Source organism: Tympanuchus pallidicinctus, unplaced genomic scaffold (genome assembly GCF_026119805.1).
Source record: "Tympanuchus pallidicinctus isolate F22 unplaced genomic scaffold, pur_lepc_1.0 scaffold1, whole genome shotgun sequence".
Classification (NCBI taxonomy): domain Eukaryota; kingdom Metazoa; phylum Chordata; class Aves; order Galliformes; family Phasianidae; genus Tympanuchus; species Tympanuchus pallidicinctus.
The window spans coordinates 26,097,389-26,112,304 of NW_026294618.1; positions in this window are offsets into that span (position 1 = coordinate 26,097,389).

The window sequence follows — 14,916 nt, forward strand, 5'->3', positions numbered from 1 at the left end:
ACAAACAAACAAACAAAAATGTTTAACTTAAAATTTTCACAAGAATTATTTTGCATTCTTTCTTCTTTGTTTCTCTACTTGAGAGCTTGAACAGGGATTAACAGGTATATTGTATTCCCAAACTTAGATATATTCACTAGGATCTGGGCTTTAATATAGAAAATTCTACAGAATAATAGCCCTTTGAAAAAAACTGTCCAATAAAGAAATCTTTTACAAACTGCACGTCCAAATAATATCCTTTTACAATTAATGAGCTACATCTGGCATAGAATTTCTTCAGTAAAATGGGAATAATACTTCACTTGATATGCACTGTATGAAAATAAATGAAGCAATCTAACCGTAGGGATGAATGTTGCAAGAGAAGCAGAATAAAGTTACTAATAGAAATATATAGAAACCAGCTTCTCTCACTTAAGCACTAAATTTCACTGAAATTTTAGAGGCCAAGATAAACAATTCTCACCACTCAGGTTCCTTATTTCATCAGTGGAATGCATCTGAATACACAGAGGAGATAGGAGTGTCACAAGCCAATATCCTTCTCCTTGGCTTTTTTGTATTTTTTTTTATATTGTAGAAATTGTTTTGAGTGTGTGTGCTATGTAGTATCAGAGTACAGAGAAACCATGCATTACATCAATTGAGCTGTTTGATACTACTGCTAAGTATTATTAAAGCGGGGTAGCTGGTGTTTGAATGACTTAAATTGTTAAAGATTTTAAAGTAATGCATTGCTCTGTGCAGTAACTTAATTTACCAAGCCCACATACTTATTTTTAAAATTCAGTTTTTCTTCAAAGAATATCTTCTAAACTGCATGGTAAAGCTAAGTTACATTGCTTTATTACTGGTAAGTTGTACTTTCAGTTTATGCTTAAATAAACTGAAAGTAGCACCAAAATATTCTAAAAATCTTTTATCTTGTTATTTATACCTTTTCTATTTTTCACCAATTTTTAATGAAAATGTTATTGTTTTGAGGTTATGACTTTATAAAAATTTTGAAGCATATTTTGATTACAATTATTTTTATTTCTTGCTTGCGTTGGTCTATGCAGATTAAGATTTTCTGACTTACAGACTGTTTTTTTTGTTGTTGTTGTTGTTGTTTTTTTTTTTTGTCCCAACTCCTTAGCAATTTCTTTTTTTCTTTTTTCTTTTTTTTTCTTCTTTTAAGTTCAATATCTCAGTTGTTATGTTGCTATACTTTGTATAACAAACTCTTAGACTTATTAAAGGTACCAGCTTTCATGGCTTTGTGAAAATACTGTCCTTTGGACTGTACTCCATTCTCTCCCATCCATGTGGACATGAATGATATTCCAAAGGAGGTCTCTGAGATTATCAAAAGTAAGTACAGATCTTAGATAGCTTGTGGGAATATCAGAGCAGGTCAGGTAGCATTTTCTTCAACCCCAACTGTCAAATAGAAAGACTTGGGTAAGATTTACTGTATCCTGTGAGCCAGTGTCTGGCTGCCCAGCTGAACTGCAGCTTAAAAATCACAGGACCTTCACAGAGTCCTAAGAACAGCTAAAGAGGGACCAGGTTCTGAGTGTCAAGTGAGGCAAAACATAGTGTATCAGTAAGTTACTGAGGACAGTTGAGCAATTGGTTTGTGAAAACATGTTAACTCGATACTGAAGAGAAATTGTACCTGTGGCAATGAGGAAGAGCCAAGAAAATGGTTTGACAATGTTGTAATACTTATCAGAAATCAGTGGATATGGGCACCCCTCTTGCATGTCTCTAGGTAAATATATGCTGCATGGAAAACAAACTGGAGGGATTAGAAGTCTGTGTATATTCAGAGCTTTAATCTCATTGGGATCGCTATTTGCCCATGTAAAAAGTTGATGTCCTTCCTGTTTATAAACTCCCTTTAAGTATTAGAAGGACACAGTGAGGTACGTCCTGAGCCGTTTCTTCTCCTGATGAAGAAGCAGATGTTGAAGCAGAAGCAAGATCTCCATGACATCAGAGGCAGATGTTGATCGCAGGTGATGGACTTTGAACCTTTTCAAAACTTTTCTGCTACATTTTGTTGCTGTGTTATAGATTGCAGCAGAGTGGCAGACTAACAGAATGGTGTCAGTGTGTATGAAGCAAAGGTGTGGAATTGAATTCCTCCATGCAGAAAAAAAATGCACCCATTGATATTTTGTCAACTGCTGTTGAACATTTATGGAGACCAAACTGTGGATGTGAGCACAGTGAGCCAGTGGGTGGTGCATTTTAGGAGTGGCAACAACGATAGTGGGTCACCTCTGCTGGTGCAGATTGTTGTAAGTGTGTCATAATGTTCTTGTTCGTGGTTGGTGAAAATGCATAGCTGATGGTGGTGACTATGTTGAAAAAGTGTGCTTTGTAGTGAGAATTTGCTCTACTGAATAGTTGAATCGTGCTTTTGTATCGGTTGCAGTTTCCATGGAAATAAATAAGAGGAATTACTTTTGGAGCAACCTTCATAGATACCCATCCTGGACAATTCTTCTTTGTTCAGTGCAGCCTATACAGCCAAAAGGTTCAACACTTATGCCAGAGCTAATCACCATTCCATGAGTTACAAAAGTAGTTAGATAAAATCTATGACATTAAATCTGTATTTTTAGGTCATATAACATGAAACTATAAAGAATAATAAAGGAGTGACAGAACATGTTTTGAAGTAAAATGCTCTTACATTTCTATAGAAAAGTGCTGACTGACTTGTTGAATCTTACCAGTGATATCAAAGAATCAAAGGCTTGTAAAATAATATGAAATGAAATCATCATATTTTACAGGAAATTAAAAACCAAATATCTAACATTTTCTTTGCCTCATAAATTTTTACTGTAGTAATAATTTCTCATTGAATACAATTATTAGATTCTGATCAAACCACTTGGGACAATTGTAAATTTAGGCAAATATTGACATTTAATTTATATTCTTTCATCAGAAGCCCTGTCAGATTTAGCAATCCAAACTTTATTTTTCCTCAACTTAATAAGTTCAGATGAATGCAATGCATGTACAATTATTTTGAAGATTTTTATGATAGGAAGCATCATGCACACACTGTCACATGTCAGCTGGATAAAAACCATGGCTATCACAGCTAGGTCACTTCAAGGGAGGGAGGGAGTACTCAGTTTTGATGCTCTTCACATTTATAACACTGAGAAGAATTCCATTTGGCACTGGTGGTTTAACAGTGGAGACACCTGTTCACATGGAGTTACTGTAGATAGATAAAACCCCATAACTCATTCCTCATGGGCTGTTACACAGAACAGCTGCCAGAGAGTAATGACTTCCAGTCACAACTAACATAGAATTAATTTAAACCAGAAACCTAGTAATAAAACCATGTAATCCACTGTCAGTCAGGGAGCTCATGAAAGTAAACTAAGGTCACACAAGAGGACTGTAGCAGATTCAAACACAGAAGCATTTTTAAGAATCAGACCATGCTGAGGAAGGAACCAAAACATCAGTATATAGCTTGTTTTAAAACATAATAGATAGATAGATAGATAGATAGATAGATAGATAGATAGATAGATAGATAGATAGATGGATGGATAGATAGATAAAGAGGAAACAAAGTTTACACTTCAATGCTTGATGAAATTTCAACATAATGAAATAAAAATATATTTTCTTAGGGAGTGATAAAACATTTTTTAGGAAACAAGGCAACACTTGCAAATGGTTTGTTGGCATGATTATGTAGGCTACAAATATCTTCTGAGAGGAAATGAACAGAAATCAGGATAGAGATATTCTTTAATCATTCTGTAAAATCTCTTCCATTTTATCAAATAAATAAAAGAGTTTATGTGAAAGAATATGGGATGCTGGATGTTAGATTTGTGAAATACAGAATCAAAAGTTTAGGGAAGTAACTCAGCATTTCTGAAATTACTGTATAATACTATTCAGAACTAATCACGGGAAAAGGGCAGAAGGTCTGATGGATAACTAAGAAAGAAAAAAGTCTATATTTGGTTAAGGAAAAGGAACAGATAAAGCAAAGTATGAAAAGGACAAAGAAGGTTATGAAGCAAAGCCAAATTATTTACAAAATTTAAAAATGACTTGAGAGGATTACCCAGGAAAAGAAACAAATAATAAAAGATATTGCATATGTAATGGTTTTGAAAGGAAATATAGTCAGAGTGTTCTGATCATAAGAATCCAAATCATGATATGTAGAGAAGCCTTAGAATCTTTTACAGAATACATTTACCCTGCTTGTGGAGTCCTTTCTTCAAAGCACAAGAAAATTCTCAAACAAGAAAAGGTCATGTTGTCTCCCCTTGAATGAAAATAAAATACAAAAAATCTCAGGTCTATGCAGCATCCTTCCATAATGAATCTACAATAAAGATGATAGTACAAGTTCAAGAGATCAGAGGCAAGAAACTGATATTGTAAATATGATTATATATATGATATTGAGAACATAATTATGAAATGTTCTTCTCATGATCGTGTTCAACACAAGTGCTATTTAAGACAGATCAGACAGCAGCTTTATTAGCTATAATCATAGCTAAAGAATGTTCAGGCAGTATCTCCCACTCTGCCCTCTGTCCAGGAGAGGACAGAGACCTGAGACAAGGAGCTTGGAGATCTGATTTACAGGTCTCTAGAGGACCTATCACAGAGACCTGATTTACATGGAATTTCAAAGTGAAAGAAGAAAGAAGAAAAATGAAAGAAGAAAAATATTTCTAATGTTAGCAAAGCCAAATGTGCATTCTCCAGAAGAATGAACTCCTGATAAATATTTATGAGAGCTGCTCCGAAATGAATACCAATATTATTAAATTATTATATATATTTTTTCATTTATGTTCATCTAAATTTAAGGTACAGATTATCTTATCTGACTGTTATTTCGAATATTAAAATGAGAAAACTCATCATTTATGTCCCTGTCTATCTTCAGTTTCCTCATTCTGAAGAATTTCAAGAGAATAAATGAATAAAGCATTGTATTTCTTTGGATCAAGAAGCTCAGTTTATGTTTCAGGATATCCTTTACCCGCACTATTAAGATTTAGTAGAAGTCTTAACTCCTGCATTGGTTATGTATTTGAATTAAGACTGAATCCCTGTCCTATACAAAGGCAATAAAATAAATAATGTAATATGTAAAGGAAAGAGTAGCAGAAGTCAAATCACAAGGAATTGTTCATACTGACATGTATTATCTAAATGTTATTAGTTTTGCAATTGTTATTTAACCTTATATCTCAGCAAGATTGATACACAGAGGTTCAAAGCAACTTCAGGGGCTAGTTTAAGAAAACAATTCCACAAAGAAGGCCTTTCAGAAAAAGTGAAAATGATTGTTGCTGACTGTGACAGGAATGTGAAAGTAAGCTGGCAAGAATGGCTTAGCTGCCATGACTATACTAGAGCCAGGCAATAAAAAAGACAAGAAGATCCTTTGTATTTAAACTTGAAACCAAAATACAACTTCACAGTGACATCATTAACAGAGTTTCTATTCATGTGCAAAAGTGTGTTTCTCCTGGTTAATGATTTTCCTCTATGTGAAAGAATGGCTTAGTGAAATAAGTACAGACATTAGAGGGGTTCCTCATAGAACTTGGATCTAGCAGCCCTGGGTCCAGTTCCCAAAGTACAATTCCTGAGAATCATGTGGTACACATAACCAGTTGAATTGGATTTTACAAACTGCTGATATATACAGATTTTTACTATCAGGAGTGAGTATGCATGAACCAGGATTAATGAGAAAGTAAATTTTTTACCTTGGTAACTACTGAGAAATTTTTGTTATTTTAAAATTCTGGCTGTTAGTCTTAAGTCTAAAATTAATTCTTCCCCAGTCACCTAAGGATTATGAGATCTACTGGTGCACTGTTAGGACCTTTTATAGTTGATATTATTCCGTGGCATGTAAGATGTCTCTATGAAATACAGTAGTGTATTTGGTAGCAAGAGAATCTTGGGCTATTATATTTTATCGGTACATGTTCATTTTCTAAACTTATTTTGTTCCTTTTTTTTTTTTTTAACCATTTACTAATTTTTTTTCTTTGCACTTTATTGGAAACAAAATGTAGAGCATAATAGAATTAAAGCTGGGAAGGTATCTTTGTGTTTTAAAGTTGCTAAGTCTTGAAATATTATTATATGTAACCTAAAATATTAAAGACAGTCTAATAGAGTAAAAAATGAAGGGGAAATAATAATAACAACAATAGTGGTATCAGTAATATAACTATTAATAATAATGATCTTTGGAATTATATACTTAACAGAAAAAGTGATGCACAGTGGAATTTCTTATCATTTGCTGACCTCATACCCTGCTAGTCCCTGAGTAGCAGCTGATCCCCTAGCCAGTTCCCCCCAGCTTAATTGTTCTGCACAATGTGAAATGGTATGGAATATCTGCTGGGACAGATACATCAGCTGTCCTGGTTGTGTCCGTTCCCAGCTCCTTGTGCACCCTCCCAACACCCTCACTGGCAGGACAGTATGAGTAGCTGAAAACCTGAAATGTCCTTGGTCTGTACGGTACTGCTCAGCAGTAAGTAAAACATTGGTGTGCTGTCATTGTTTCTCTCCTAACTACAAAACATGGCAACATACCAGACGCTATGAGGAAAATTAACTGTGTAAATGAGAAAACTACAACATGTGGGCTGATGACCTCCAGAGGTCCCTTCCAACTGCAACAATTTTGTGATTCCGTGACTTTCTTAATGTTATGATCCACTCACAGTAATAAAGAACTAATATTCCAGAAAAATTAAGTACTGTAACAGGCAAGCTTGTTCAAAAGATAGCCACCATTAAGAGGTATCTAATCCTATACTGTATTAATTAATCTTTCTAAAAGTCTGTGAGAAACTAGCATACAATTTTTTTTCCTATGGCTCCTGAAAAATTATAGAATTTATTTGAGAACTCTTCTGAGATGTAAACTACAAAATAGATTTAAAAAAATCCTCTCAAGATTGTATTTAGTTACAAGAAAATAAAAGAGTGAAAATATTTTTTTTTCTACTTTTCAAAAAATATATTTTTTGGGGAAAAGTAACATTTTCTGAATGCAAATCTGTGGGTTAAAATCAAGTTCTGTCCCTACTGTTGCTCCACAAGTAAAACTTAAATGGACTTGGAGGAGTTTTCACTTTTCCCATGTCCTTCACCCAAATCAGACACTCATATGACTTGGTTATCTTCCAGTGACTCCATGCATTTTCAGCTGTAGAGAATTCTGTTGAAAAGTTTCATGAAAATTTCATATATAATTTGTTGATGAAATGTGCAGACATATAATGTTGGTGAAATTTCTTAGAGAATACAGATATTCTCTAAAAAAATTGCACAAGCTAAGGTTCGTAACATCTTTTGATGTAAAATTATGTAAAGGGAATATCTTTGGAGTAAAAATAGATAGAAAATAATCTCTATACTTTTAAAATATCTAGTATCATATTTTAGAGCTATTTTCTAATATGAAACCTACTGTGTTTAGCAATGGTAATAAATATAATAGTAAAAATACAGGAGATCTCATATGCTAAATTTGTATTTATCAAAACTTCTACTGATATTCCTGTGACTATATAACTTTCTTCATATTCATTTAATACACTACTGATGCTAGTAAATTATGTGTGGCAATAAGATTAATGTGATCTGACCTCTGTACAGGAAAACTAAGACAAATTGAATTCATAAGGAATACTGGAAGACGTCACTATAAATATTACTCATCATTTTCCTGCTATTCTTCATACTCATATTCATGTACGAAAATATATAACAATTTATTTATAGTATCAAAATTAGCAGGTCTGTAAGAAGTAGCCATACTCCATTTTCCACCTCTATATCCTCCAGCAGTTCTCATCTTTGAAGGAAAAATGTATATTCCATCCTTATGACTCAGGATCCAGAGCAGGACTCCGGTGTTGTTCATAAAATGGATATGGGGATGCTGCTACTTTGGATTAAGTAATTTATAATCAGTAATTTCAGAAATGCTGACAGTCAGTTACAATATTGTTAGTTAGAAATTAACTAAATTATTTGTGTTTTGTACCATGTTAGGAAGTTGTTGATTCAATTTTTTCAATATTTGATAATTGAATGTGATTAAATAAATTGTCAACATTGTATTTCTGAATCCTTCCAGAAAGATGCAGATATTTTTGAAACAAAAGTCAAGAGATTCAATACTGGGGATGGGAAAGATTTAAGGTTGTTGAGAAATACCTTGCAGGAATAACAACTCAGAAAAAGGCCCAGGTGAAAAGTATTATGCTTTTCTTCTGCTAGCTTTTCCTCATTAAAATCTCCCTTGAAGATTCACTGCTCCTGTGATACATACAAAACCAGATTTTTATATTTATGAAATATAAAACCTAAGGGCTTTAGTGCATATTGTATTTTCCTGATCTACTGCTCATTTTGCAAACTCTTTGGGAAAGGTGTTCTTTGTGTCGTTTATAATATTATGGGTGTTATTGATCCTGGTCAGAAATAGAAACAATACACTTGATATATACAACATGAAATTCAAGATATACTTCAAATAATAATCACACGGTGTATACGGAAAGTGAAGGCTACAAGGGAACTCAGTTCTCTCAGCTGATAGTTTTCAACTATTTGGCTGTCCAGTGTAGTTAACACCTGAGAATTACTGAATATTGCCATAGTGGAGATAGAAACATATCTAAAACAGAATTTCACAATCTTGCTCGCTACCTTAGTCAAAAAGCTTAAAATGTAAAGGTGCAGATGTGGTATATGTACAAAGACTTTTATTTCCCAGCCTAGATGAAACCTCGGCCAAATGGAGATTTCTCCTTCCTTTTACTTGTGAGATCTTTCAACTCTAAGTCAGATTAAAACAGAATAGAAACCTGGCTTTTTAATGTCTCACATGATACGTTTTAATTGAACGTGTTTTAATGAACTGATAAAACATGTAACCAAGCATGTTACTGACTCTGTGCGAGTTTCAGTCAAAGTACTCTCTCAGAAGGCATATTACATGCAGCATGTTTTTTCTGATTTTATCAGGTAAATAGTGTTAGGTATAGAAGGAGAGCCATAAGAGTCATAGAGGAAAAGGACGTGAGGCAGAAAGGAAAAAGGAAAGGAGATAAAAAGAGAGAAATGGAATAAAGGAGACATGGAAAGGGAAAAGTGGAGATGGAAGAGGAAGAAAGGCTAGATGCTTGATGGGGGTACCTTAAGCAAAGATGCTTACTAGTGCAGGGCTGACAGGATTGGATCCATTTCCGTTATAATTTAAGGTAGAAAGAGAAGAAGTACAGCTGTATAGTTTTTATTCCTGTAATAATTTCAAGCAAGTCTGAACCACTTGGCACAGCTAGTGAGACTAAAATCCTCTCATTAAATCTGCAAATGAAACTTATGTTCAGCACTGTCAAAAAACTTAGGTGGCTGAAAAATTAAAGCATCTCCTGGGAAGCAGCTAAAAAGTCACTATGCTTTTGAGCATATTAAAATCACTTACATCTGTATCCTATCCATTTACCTTTGAAGTGTCATTTTTAGTCAGAAAAGTATACAGTGGTCTAGAATGGCAGTATATAGCACATGTAATCATTGATTGAAATATTTTTTCTCTCATTTTCTTCTTATTTAGCCGTTCTCTTTCTCTCATTCTCTCTTGGAAAATTGAGGGTTTGTTGATGAAGCAATATTCTTTCCTCTTCATTTAGGCAATTATATTTCTTGCAGTCTTTGAGTTCATTTTTTATTGTCACAGTTCAGGATCACATATGATTAAGTATAGAATACAGTAAAAAAATCCCTGGTAAATGAAGAAAACTGTCATTGTTGCAGACAGTATTTCAACATCTAAATCATTTATTTGCAGGCCACCATGTTTCACCCAAATGCTTCAGAAAAAAAAAAAAAAAAAAGAAAAGAAAAAAAAGAAAGAAAATATGTTTACTGTGTTAAATATAATGTGTATTTTTAGCAATGTCTATCTCCATATATTTCTATGTATTGAAAACACTGGTGTATCACTATCATAGCCTAACATTTTAGTCTTAACTCCTTTATTCCTGCTGCTATATCTTCTTTTTATATTACATCAATCTTAGTTAATAGTTAACACTTTTAGGCAGTTTCTTTATTGCATTTTACATTTATTTGTTCTTTTTGATGGATAAACTCACTGTTCTCTAAGATCTGGCAGTTTGCTGCATTGTCCATTTGTTCGTTACACCACAACTGTTTTCTCTGTATGCCACCTTAGGAATGAAAGAAAATAAATAAAATCAAATAGACCATGGCCTCAATATCAAGACAAAATAAAATAAAATAAAATAAAATAAAATAAAATAAAATAAAATAAAATAAAATACAACACACTAAATCCACATTTTGCACCTGGATTTGAAATAGCGTTTCTTTACCCATATTAGACTTCATATCACTCACAAATTTATGTACTAAAAAAACATAAAGTTTTTTAATGTTTGCAATCTGCAAAAATTCAGTTATTGAGGTATAGACTGTACTTTTTCCAAAAACAACATAGTGAGGAAATATAATTTTGTTCTGAAAATGCTGGTAAATCTTTGTTTCAGAATTTATTCTGATTTGACTTACAGAGTAACTGATTCAGTTGTGTGTTCTTTATATATTAAGCAAAATGTACTTAAAAGCTTATATTGAAGCCAACAGAAAAATATGTTCTATTAAGGAGGGCTCATGTGCAAAAGATGAAGCCTTAGACTGAAGAGTAGTCTTCAAAATTAGTGCTCTTAAATTCACTATTCACAGTTTCTTTTTTAAAGATTTCTTTTTTTAAGACAGATCATTTTTCTCTACCAAAAAGCAACATCTGATGTTAACAAATTTGTGAAGCAACGTTGGTAAAATAAATATATAATCACAGCTTTTTGAAAGTTTATATTCTTCAGGTCCAGAATTATTTTTACTCTGTCATTCATTTCTTCATAATTCCTCATTCATGTACTCAAAGGATTAAAATAATGTATTTGTTTCATTTTAGAACTAGCAATGGTATTCCAGTGCTAGGCCTTCAAGGACAGCTTGAAAGCATGAAAATTCTATTTTTACTTTGTTTTTATTGTGTATAATACCTTATTTTACTCACATTCTCAAGGAAAATATGATCAGAGATTCCCTAGCAGAACATGATATTTCTTATAATTTTCAGAGCCAAATATGGGCCCCACTAGTGAAAAAAAGCATCTCCTCACTGAATATGACTGTAAGGAATTAGTAGCCGTGGTGCAGTCTTGGCTTTGCTAACATTTATTGAACTTTACAGTCAAATTCAATGAGATAATGTTTTTTGCTATGTGCAGTAGAATATAAAATACATAAAGTTGTGTGATTTCTAACAGTGTTTTGAGAAGTCAATTGAAAAAAAGTATATTGGACTTGAACTTGGGAGTCTGTTTTACTCGTTGCTTCATTAGCAGGCTTCAGAGTTGTATTTTTTTTAGCTTGTCACTACCATTCATAAAGCAGAATCTGAAATTTTTTTCCTCACCTCACTAACTTTCTATATATTTTATAATTTATTAGCAGAAGTCTGTTTTGGTTCTTAAATTCATCCCTGAATACATTCGATTTTTCAATGATAGACAGAGTCTGAATCTCCATCAAAACTTGTTTCTTATCTTTCTGATTTTCATGAAATCATGTGTTTTCAGAAGTGTCACAATTTGTTTTTCACAATTTGTCTATTCTATTCGAGTAAGAAAAGAGAGAATCCCAGACACTTCCATCCAGTTTGATTCTCCTCCGGCCAGTGAACATTAGACCAAACATGATATGTTATTGTTTTCAGAAGAGATTTTTGCATCCCTTTTAAACAGTTAGATGAATGCCTTAAAACTCTAAAGACATTTCCAGAGAACTGTCAATATCAGTTTTACACAGCTGTAAGACAGCTGCCATTACTATGTAAGGCTGACAAAATTGGAAGTACAGTAGAGCAGAGTAAAACATAGCCTGTCAAACTGCTTAAAACTGCTTACCTTCTTGTATTCTATAAAAGTTTCTCAGACTTCTTTTGTAGCCTTCCAACACTTTCTTTTCATCATGGTACTGTTAATATAACTATTTGATAAAGTGTTTTGAATTTTGAACAAGCAGATGTTAGCTCTACAGAAGTTATGTTATCCTTGGTGATTGGACACAAATTGCAAGGAGATGGATTGTTCAGTAAATAATTGATCACAAGAAGCTTTCATAGGTAGATGAGGAATAGATTCTATTTAAAGTGATTTTGTCTCCGTGGTTGATCTAACTCCAGGGGTACTTTATCTCAAGCTTGTTTTAGTTCTGCTTCAATTAGGATTTTATTCCCCAAAAGGGCACTGCTGATTAATTAGTTATTGTTCACCAACTTTATTTTCTGGCCTTGACTGCAGCCACTCAGTCTAGTATGTATTGATCAGTTTCTAGGTCTATTGCATATTTTTTTAAGGGTTGCTTAAAAAGTGATTGGTCTGAATGAACCAGATATTGACCTTGGTCCCAATTCAGTAGCACACGTAAGCACATGGCTACATCTAAGAAGGAGAATAATGTAGTAAATACAGCTAACTTACTCTTCTTGCTTAAAGTTGAGCAGACACTTTAATACTACATTCTAGTGAGAACATTGGTGGTCTTGTTGCTGAATTACATGAGGAGATTTGAAATGTACGAACACTAAGACTTGGACAATTTTTTATATCCACCTTATATCTCAAACACTGAATCATATCAGACACTTCATAACAATATAAAAAAATAATCTTTGTCATGAACAAATCTCCTGTAGATATTTTTTTTCCCTAAAAATATGTAGTAAAGACTTCAAAATCAGTTTCAGAACACCCTGTATACTTTCTACCTTCACAATGGAGTATTTTTAGGAATGTTTGATGATAGTGTAAAAAGTTTGGTGGAATAATTTAGGCACTATAAAAATACAGATATTCCTCTGATCACTTTTCGACCTTTGTCATTCACAGATACTCCCTACATTTCTTGTAAATAAAGGAATGTAAGAGCAAATACCAAAGAAATGGTTTTTTGCTTGAATGTCACTATGTAGGGAATTAGGGCCAGTAACCTCCAGTGTCCTAGGATAACAGAGCTCTGTGTTTCTGGAACATCTTATGCAAATTCAGGACTCTATGTAATCTTATGAATATTTGTTCTTAATTTTGACACGTTACAATTTTTGTATGTTGATCAAAGACAGATGTTGTTCAAATTGTGTGGCAACAGTTTCCATTTTATTGCTAATAGGCATTATAACTGTTCAGGAAAAACACAGAACCCACCCCAAAAAAAGAAATTCTAGGATACAAAGTACTAATAATTTCCTTTTTTAAAAAAAAAAAAAAAACAAAAACCAAAAAACTTGAATTTAAATGTTGGTCATGATCTAAGAAAAAACAGAAAAACAGAAGCAAGCTTTTGATCCCAGGTAGAATGGGACATATGTAATTTGTTATGAACTATGTAGGGTTCAGTCCAACTGCAGAAATGTAACTGAGGCATATCAGGAGTGAGAGGTACTAACTACATATATAATATATATATTATATAATATATATGTATATACATATAGTAAAGGGAAGGAGGCACTCCCAAAAAGTGGTAGAATTTCAGGAGGACTTAACTACTCTACATGTATACATTGCTTCATCCAATATCATTGATTGTCAGAAATGTCTCGTATCTGATTTTATGGAAATGGCTACTAAAGTGTATCCACCGTTCTGGAGAGAAAAATTATTTCCAAACCTGTTTTGGAGTTGTCTGAGACAGGGTTAGTTTTCTTCATACAGGCTAATATGGTGTTATGTTTTTGATTTATGATATAAACAGCGTTGATAGGACACTGATGTCTTAGGTGTTGCTGAGCAGCGCTGTGCAGAGCAGACTTTTCAGGTTCTCACATTGCCCTGCCACAGGGATATTCCAAACCACATCACATCATGCTGAACAATAAAATCTATCAGGAAAGAAAAAGGAAGGAGGTACATTCAAAGTTACAGCACTTGTCTTAATATGTAACATTATAGCACAATGAAGTCCTGCTTTGCTGGATGTGACTAAACAATTTCCTGCTGATGGGAAGCAGTGAATGAATTCTTTCTTGCTTTAATGTTAAATTGTCTTTATCTCAATACACTAGTTTTCTTACTTTTTACCTTTCTGATTCTCTTCTTCTTACTGTTGTATAAAAGACTGAGCTTTTGTGAATGCATGAGTGAAGTGAGTAGATATGTTTTATTAATAATAATGTGTTATTATCAACAACTTGTTTCTACCGATAATTACAATTTGAGGTCATATTTTCCTCAGAAATATTGATTGTGATCTGCTGTACACCCTTTGACTCAGGGAAGAGAATTGTGCAGAATGGAAGTTTTCCATAATTTCACTTAAATAAAATTAAGTAGAATGAATCTGGATCTAACTACCCAGACAGAATGTAACCTATTTGAGAAAATGGTGCTTGCGTTTATTACTACAGTGTTGTGGTTTAACTCAGCAGCAGCTCAGTGCTACACAGCTTTTCACTCATTCCTCCTAAGTGGGACAAGGGAAAGAACTGAATACAAGATAAAATTAATGAGCTGAGATAAGAACTATTTACCAAGACAGAAAAGAAAAAGAAAGAAAAAAAACACCCATGATGACTATATAGATATTTATATGAATATCCACAATGCAATCACTCACCACCTGTTGACCAGCACCCTGCTAGTAGTATCCCTCACCACTTGCCAACTGACATTCAACAGTCCTCAAACAGCAACCATAGAGTGGCTAACTCCCCACTGATTTATATCCTTCTACATGATTTTCATGTGGTATGCAACAATCCTTTGTGTAATTTGG